The sequence below is a fragment of the Asparagus officinalis genome, chromosome 8, assembly GCF_001876935.1.
Source record: "Asparagus officinalis chromosome 8, Aspof.V1, whole genome shotgun sequence".
In the NCBI taxonomy this organism is placed as follows: Eukaryota; Viridiplantae; Streptophyta; class Magnoliopsida; order Asparagales; family Asparagaceae; genus Asparagus; species Asparagus officinalis.
In genome coordinates, this window is record NC_033801.1 from 2830432 (window position 1) to 2838249 (window position 7818).

The window sequence follows — 7818 nt, forward strand, 5'->3', positions numbered from 1 at the left end:
GAAAAATTGACTTGTATTCCTCTCAAAATCAATTACAATTTGGATTCCGATTACAAAAGAGAGGAGAATGAATTTGATTCCCCCTATGTTTAAAACTGGGTTCTTCACGGTGGCGATGGAGTGCCTCCTTCGATTGATTGTGTCGAACTTGCTCTCCGTTGACGATCCGACCGTCTTGATTCACTGGAACGTCGTCTTCTCCTCACGATTTGACGCTGTGGAGAACTTGCAAAGCAAGTTTAAAAATCTTGATGAGTTGATAACTCTGATCGAGTTTGAAACTCTTGAAAAAGAGTTGATTTGAACCGAAAATCGGTTCTCAAGCCAAGGCCGAAGGCTTCAAGGAATGCTCCAAAGGATGAATGCTGATCTCTCCCTTTGCTGCCAAGTCCCAGATCCGAAAATGCCAGCCGAAAAAGCCTTGAACTCCGGACCAAAGAAGCCGTACTCGACCGTTGATTCAACCGGGATCTTGATGATTGGTTGCGACACGACGGTCTCGGCAGCGAGACCGTTGGCTCCCACTGTGGTCGCCAGCTTGTTTGCGTCAAAAGTTGGTTTTGTCATGGAATTCATTATATCTTCAGTCGATTACAATAAATTCAAAAAAAGAGATAGCCTTTTTATAAGACTTCTTTTACACAACAAAATGAAAATTACAACTCTTGGGAAACAAACGCAGGATCGTTGTTTGGATCACTACTTGCGTGGGATCTTTGCCTGTGCCGATGGTGCGTTAGCCCGTGGACCACCAAATCACAGATTCTGATCGAATCGTGAGGGGTTTATAATTCTGACTTCGTTTATCGAAGTGAGAACTTGAAACGATATCTTATCAAGGTAAGATACTCGTTCTTCTTGAAATCAAGTCAAAGCCTGAATATCAAGGAGTTACAGAAGCTCGAGTACTCTGCCCTCTCTGCTCTGAAATCAGCCTGTGGATGCTCTCTGATCAGCCTCCTTCAAAAATGGCCTTCGGGGGGTATTTATAGCCCCTATGAACAGTTGGCGGAAAACAGGCTCGCGAGACAGCATTTGCTGTCTCGGCTGTCGAGACAGTGTTTGCTGTCTCGGCGGGCGAGACAGCTGTCTCGCACGGCGAGACAGTAAAGACTGTCTCGCGCGGCGAGACAGTCAAGTCTGTCTCGCACGGCGAGACAGTCAAGTCTGTCTCGCGTGCGAGACAGTAAAGACTGTCTCGCATGCGAGACAGTCTATACTTGTGTTCTTTTTTTTGACATTTTGGATGACTTCCTTTTGAACTGTGTTTGGATACCTTTGAGCATTTTTTGACGCCTATAGATACCCCCTCCAAAGTATTCCAGACTCAATCTTTTATAGAGGAGTTCTGGGATGCTTTGGATAAGATCCTTTCAATGCTTGGTTGGGTAGATCGTATAGAAGAACCTGTAGATGGCTTCAACACTTGATCTCTTTGTCTCTCAGTTTATTCAGTGCTTTGTAGAATAGCTAAGATCCTTTCGGCATGGCGTTCATCGCTTGACCGTCGTCGAGATCTTGAATTGAAGCTGAAATTTGTACTTGTGAATTCAGCTTTTATCATCAAATTGATACCGCATTGTTAATCACTGTATCAGTCTTCATAGGAACATAGTTTATACTCATGTATTTTTTTGGAGTTCTCGGGAAATAGTTTAACCTCGTATACCCATTGGGAGGTAGCCAGGTTATTCTTAAGAATATTTTGAGTGATATTCTCTAGAAACTTCCTGTTGATGGTTGGGAAACAGTTTAGACTCGTGTACCTATTGGAGTAATATGATCTCTTTTTTGTTGGTAGAGATGAACCCAAATGATGGAGAGGAAGAATTTTATATTCTATCTCCTGGTCTCTTGTTTGTTGGTAGAGATGAACCCGATGATGGAGAGGAAGAATTTTATATTCTATCTCCTGGTCTCTTGTTTGTTGGTAGAGATAAACCCAGAATCGGAGAAAAAGAATTTTATATTCTATCTCCTGGAGTAAAGAAACTCAAAGTGGGATCTCCACTTAGAGAATCTAGATTGGTTTGAATAATCCTAACTGTCATAAGGTTTGATTACTCAATTCAAAAGTAAACCTTTCGTTCGCAAAAATGAATCGAAAGGAGATTTTGGTTGTGGTCCTAACTGTAGTAAGGTTTGACCAAGTGGGAGTTTTGAGACGATCCTAACTGTTTAAAGGTTTGATCGTTCAATTTGTGGACCTCTCGTTCATGGAACGAATCGAGAGGGGATTTTGGCTTTGGTCCTAACTGTTTAAAGGTTTGACCAAGATGGGGATTTGAGACGATCCTAACTGTTTAAAGGTTTGATCGTTCAATTTGTGGACCTTTCGTTCATGGAAGGAATCGAAAAGGGGTTTTGGTTTTGGTCCTAACTGTAGTAAGATTTGACCAAGTGGGAGTTCTGAGACGATCCTAACTGTTTAAAGGTTTGATCGTTCAATTTGTGGACCTTTCGTTCATGGAAGGAATCGAAAGGGGATTTTGGTTTTGGTCCTAACTGTAGTAAGGTTTGACCAACATGGGGATTTGAGACGATCCTAACTGTTTAAAGGTTTGATCGTTCAATTTGTGGACCTCTCGTTCATGGAACGAATCGAGAGGGGATTTTGGCTTTGGTCCTAATTGTTTAAAGGTTTGACCAAAGGAGGGTTTGAGAGGGAAGATTGATCCAACGAAGTGATCGAATCTCATCTCAGCAAAAGAATATTTGGAAATCACTGTGGGGATGTAGTGTTTAACACTTTGTTTGTAATGATCGGGTTATTCCTAAGAAAATTACATATAGCATTCTTTCGGGAACTTCCGTTACATGAACCATCCACCCCCAGCTTTTTCTTGCGAAACTGAGTTTATCATTATGTTTAGCTATATGATCGGGTTATCCTTAAAAGTACCATGCATGGCATTCTCCAGGAACTTCCCGTGAAAGAAAGGAAATAGTTTAGACTCATATACCTGTTGGAGTATTAAGGAGCAGTTTATACTCGTATACTTTTCGGAGTGAGATGGAGAAGCAGTTTATACTCGTATACTTATCGGAGTCAGATGGAGGAGCAGTTTATACTCGTATACTTTGTTCGCGGGGAAAATCGTTGCTTTCTTCATTGTTGATTCCATTGCTATCTTGAATAACTGTTTTTCGGTTACAAAGATCCGGTCTTTTTATAAGATCTGGTTACAATGAAAATCAAATAAAAGAAAAGAAAAATTATAACTTTTTATCATTGTTTGTCGAACAAATCACGAGCTCCTGTTTTGCGGTCGCTCGCTTTGTGGGTTCTTCGCCTGCGCCGGGGTTTATCCGTGGACCACCGCGCGATCTAGATCCGGTCGGATCTACGCAGTACGACGGGTATTATTTCACGAAGGAAATAATAGCCGGGGGGATTAGTTCACGAAGGAAATAATCGCCCAAATCTCGGGATCAAAGACCAAGCTTTGATCCGGAGTACGCCTGCGTAGATCTGAGATCCGGTCCTCTCGAACTCCTGCCTTATTTGGCGTTGACGATCGCCGAGCACCGGATCTGGATGAGCAAGTCCTCAAAGTCCCAAAGCTTCAATCTTTTTAAGTTCTGAGCCTTGAATCCAGCAGAGCTTCGCCTCCAAAAGTTCCCCCCATAACAGATCTAGAGTCCAAAAGCAAAAGTGCAAAAACAATACAAATCGACAATGAATAAACATAAAAGGAACAAAGATTAGAGATGCTCAATAATGTCTTTGTCACGTCGATCTGGAATTTTCTGAAGCAGCACTCGCTGTAATGATGGTACTGGGTCGTCCGGCTCTGAGTCTACTTCGCACAGCTTCTAACGGATCGTAAAACGGAGTCTTCTACGAATTTCTATGAATTTCTGAGTGAAGGCTGCGCTTCTACGTATTTTCTGCGTATTCTGCCTGTATATCTTCTCTTTTCTACCTCTCTAACCTTTTTACTGCCGTCATTAGCAGTCCTTAAATAGGATTTATTACCCCTAGGTAGCTTAGGGTTTTAATTTTGGCCGTTGGATGTGCCAAATGTCGTCATCTGGGCACTAATAGGAGTCCAAATCTGGTTATAACTCCAAAAGAGATCTTGAATGAATCAGTGTCGTTCGATCTTGATCGGGCTGCTCATGTGTGTCCACGTGGCGTTCAATGATTTGCTGAATTCCTTGCCCACGGATCGCAATCAGATGACATCGTCTGCAGCCGTTGATCATGCGGGAATCTCAAGGCAGCTTCACATGGAAGCTATGGACAAATCGCGAGAATCAAGGAGCTTGATTCACATGATTGCTGTTGAATAATTTTCGTAACCCCTCAACTGGCAGAAGCCGGTTACCACAACATGAAATGAATGGGCTATCAATTGGGCTTTTGAGAGAATAATTTAAATTAAAATCCCTTGGACTTCTCATGCTGTTGTTTGTTGCATATGTGGCCGAAAGATACAAGCAATGGGCTTTTTTTTTAAAAAACTATATCTTATCTTTGCTCAAGCCAATTGCTTGTTTGCTTCAACCTGTAACCCAACACGTTTTGCCGTTTCGCATGTCACGTTGACTCGTATGCTTCACTAATTCATTTCATACATTTCGTAACTCGGAGGTGGATGATGAGTATGCGGGCCACTTGGAAGTGGGCGGTGAGCGTGTTGACCACTTGGAGCTGGCCGGTGAGCACGCGGGCCACTTGTTTTGCTTCATACGCTTGTCGGTGTCAGATAATCCTCTTTGACTCGGATAATAGCGTTCATCGCCTTCTCTTTGCCTCGAGCTATGCGTAGACACCTATACGCATTTTTAGACGCCTACATACTTATCGGAGTTAGGGAAAACAGTTTATACTCGTGTACCCAATGGAGTATGATGGTCGTCTTTACTCGACCTTCTTTCGCCGTTATGACGCCGGAGTCAATTAATGATTGGATCTTATTTTTGAGTCCAAAGCAAATATTGGTGGGATGAAGAACCCTTCTGTGGTATGCACAGTAGTTTGGATCTGTAATCATCTTAGCACCCTCCTGATTTTTAATAGGTGGAAGCTCAATTTTGTCATTAGTGAGGAGGTATTCCAATATGGCTGGAGCTTCATCATCTTCGAAAGAATACTCCTTTTGAAACCTCGGATCGAGAGTCGCGTTCCCAGCGATTGCAGATGTCGTCGATTGGCCTCTCTCAGCTTTCTTTCTTTTAAGAAAGTGTTCAGCTTATTCACCCCGAGATTTTAACTCTTTCCAAGTTGTAGATGGTACAACCCCCAGAGCTTCCAGGACATCAATGGAGAGGTTATTGTGGCATGTTTGCAGGAAGAACTCCTCTGTAATAGGATCTCTGTAATTCATTGCTTTGTTACGGAAGCGTTTGACAAAATTGTCGACTGACTCCCCGTCTTTTTGTTTCTCATCCAGAAGGGTTCCGATTGATACTTCGGTGTCATCATCGAAGAAATTACTGAGGAACAAACTTTCCATGTCATCCCAGTAATTAATGCTCTCTGGCTTGAGCCGTCGGTACCAATCGAAGGCGGGCCCACGAAGGGTGCCAACGAATGACCGGACCATTAAAGCCTCATTTCCGGAGATCATACTCAAATGAGACTTGAAATAAATCAAGTGCTGAATCGGCGAACTCTTCCCCTCAAACGGTGTGAAGTTAATCAGATTGAACTTTGTCGGATACGGTATTGAATCCCATTCTCTTGGATAGGGACATGGAATACCCGTCTTTTTCACTTCTTGAGCCGTCATCAAAGCGTTGACTTTGTTTTCAAGCTCTTTCATTTTCCCGTCATCGTCTATGTCTTCATTCGAATGACGTTGAGGAGAATGAGTTAGACCACCCCCTGTAAGAGGTGCCATTGAACCACCCCCAATATCGTTATTGGGACGGTGTGTTAAACCATCTAATTTCTTCATGTTGTTTGGCTAGAGCTTCTTGAAGTATTTGAGCAAATTGATCAGAGGTGATCGTGAGTACTTCTCTGGTTTGTCCCGTGCTAGACATTGTATCATCAGAAGCAATGGCTGAAAAAGTGTCTGAGAATTCATCTTCCGAGGACATTCCTTCTTGCGTTCTTTTGTAATCTCTGCGTCTGATGGCTCCTAATTGGAGTCGAGACATCCTTTGAGCAATTCTTGGATTGACTCTTCCTCTCGGGGAAAAGTCAGGATTTGAGTCACTTGAATGCCGCTTAGACTTTCTTTTATCAGCCACGTTGATGGTGACTTCAGGGAATTCATCATCTTGGACAGCTGATCTTATAAGTCGTGCACAGGAACAATGAGAGCGAATAATTCTTTTTAAAAATTTATTCACACCCCCAATTTGATAATACAATTCATCGGTATGATTGCTAAAAAATCGTATCGTTTGTTGGCATGACCTCCCAGGTATGACGATGTCTTTTGGTGAATGCGTCTTCTTCTGAGGGTGTAAAACCTTGTTGGCATTCTCAGGATAATTTATTGTTACCTTTGAACGATCCAAGGTTATGTCGGGAGTCGCACGTTTAGAACCACCCCCTCGTGGGTATGGAGTCTTAACGGGCTCCGAATGCTGATTTTGCACAACTCCAGTTTTTAGAATCCAAACTTGGCAGAATTTCGGTGGTTCTTTGGTCACCGTTTCCTTCTCCCTTTCTCGTCTTTGTTGTGAGATAGCACGGGCAAGAGCAGCGTTTGCACGACGTTTTTGTATACGTTCTTTGAGGGTCGAACGAGCCCTTTTCAATAGTCCATTCCTCCGTCGTGAGTTTAGCAGAGACATGAGTGATTGGTCATTGAGACAACTGAACCACTCGATGTCTCCTCGACTCTAAGTCCGCATGATAACGAACCCCGTCGGTTTGTTCCAATGCCTTAGCCAATTGACGAGCGCGACGTTGGCGTCGTCTCTGACGAGTTCTTTTCGTCAGTGCCGACGGGCTTTGATTTAATGACTCCTTAATTGAAGAAGAGTCATTATGAGCAGAGAGGTTGCGAGTGGAAGCAACAATCAAGCGAGAGTCTTCATCTGTAGCGTTCGACGGAGTCAAAAACTTGCAAACCTTCTTAGAAGATAAAATCTTCCTGCATTTGTGAGGCGAGGAAGACTTTGAGGATGAGGATGACAAATACTCCTCAAACTTCGCTTGGTCGAATTCGTACTCGACCGTTGATTCAACCGGGATCTTGATGATTGGTTGCGACACGACGGTCTCGGCAGCGAGACCGTTGCCTCCCACTGTGGTCGCCAGCTTGTTTGCGTCAAAAGTTGCTCTTGTCATGGAATTCATTATATCTTCAGTCGATTACAATAAATTCAAAAAGAGATAGCCTTTTTATAAGACTTCTTTTACACAACAAAATGAAAATTACAACTCTTGAGAAACAAACGCAGGATCGTTGTTTGGATCGCTGCTTGCGTGGGATCTTTGCCTGTGCCGGGGGTGCGTTAGCCCGTGGACCACCAAATCACAGATTCTGATCGAATCGTGAGGGGTTTATGATTCTGACTTCGTTTATCGAAGTGAGAACTTGAAACGATATCTTATCAAGGTAAGATAGTCGTTCTTCTTGAAATCAAGTCAAAGCCTGAATATCAAGGAGTTACAGAAGCTCGAGTACTCTGCCCTCTCTGCTCTGAAATCAGCCTGTGGATGCTCTCTGATCAGCCTCCTTCAAAAATGGCCTTCGGGGGGTATTTATAACCTCCAAGAACAGTTGGCGAAAAACAGGCTCGCGAGACAGCATTTGCTGTCTCGGCTGTCGAGACAGTGTTTGCTGTCTCGGCGGGCGAGACAGTGTTTGCTGTCTCGGCGGGCGAGACAGTGTTTGCTGTCTCGGCCCG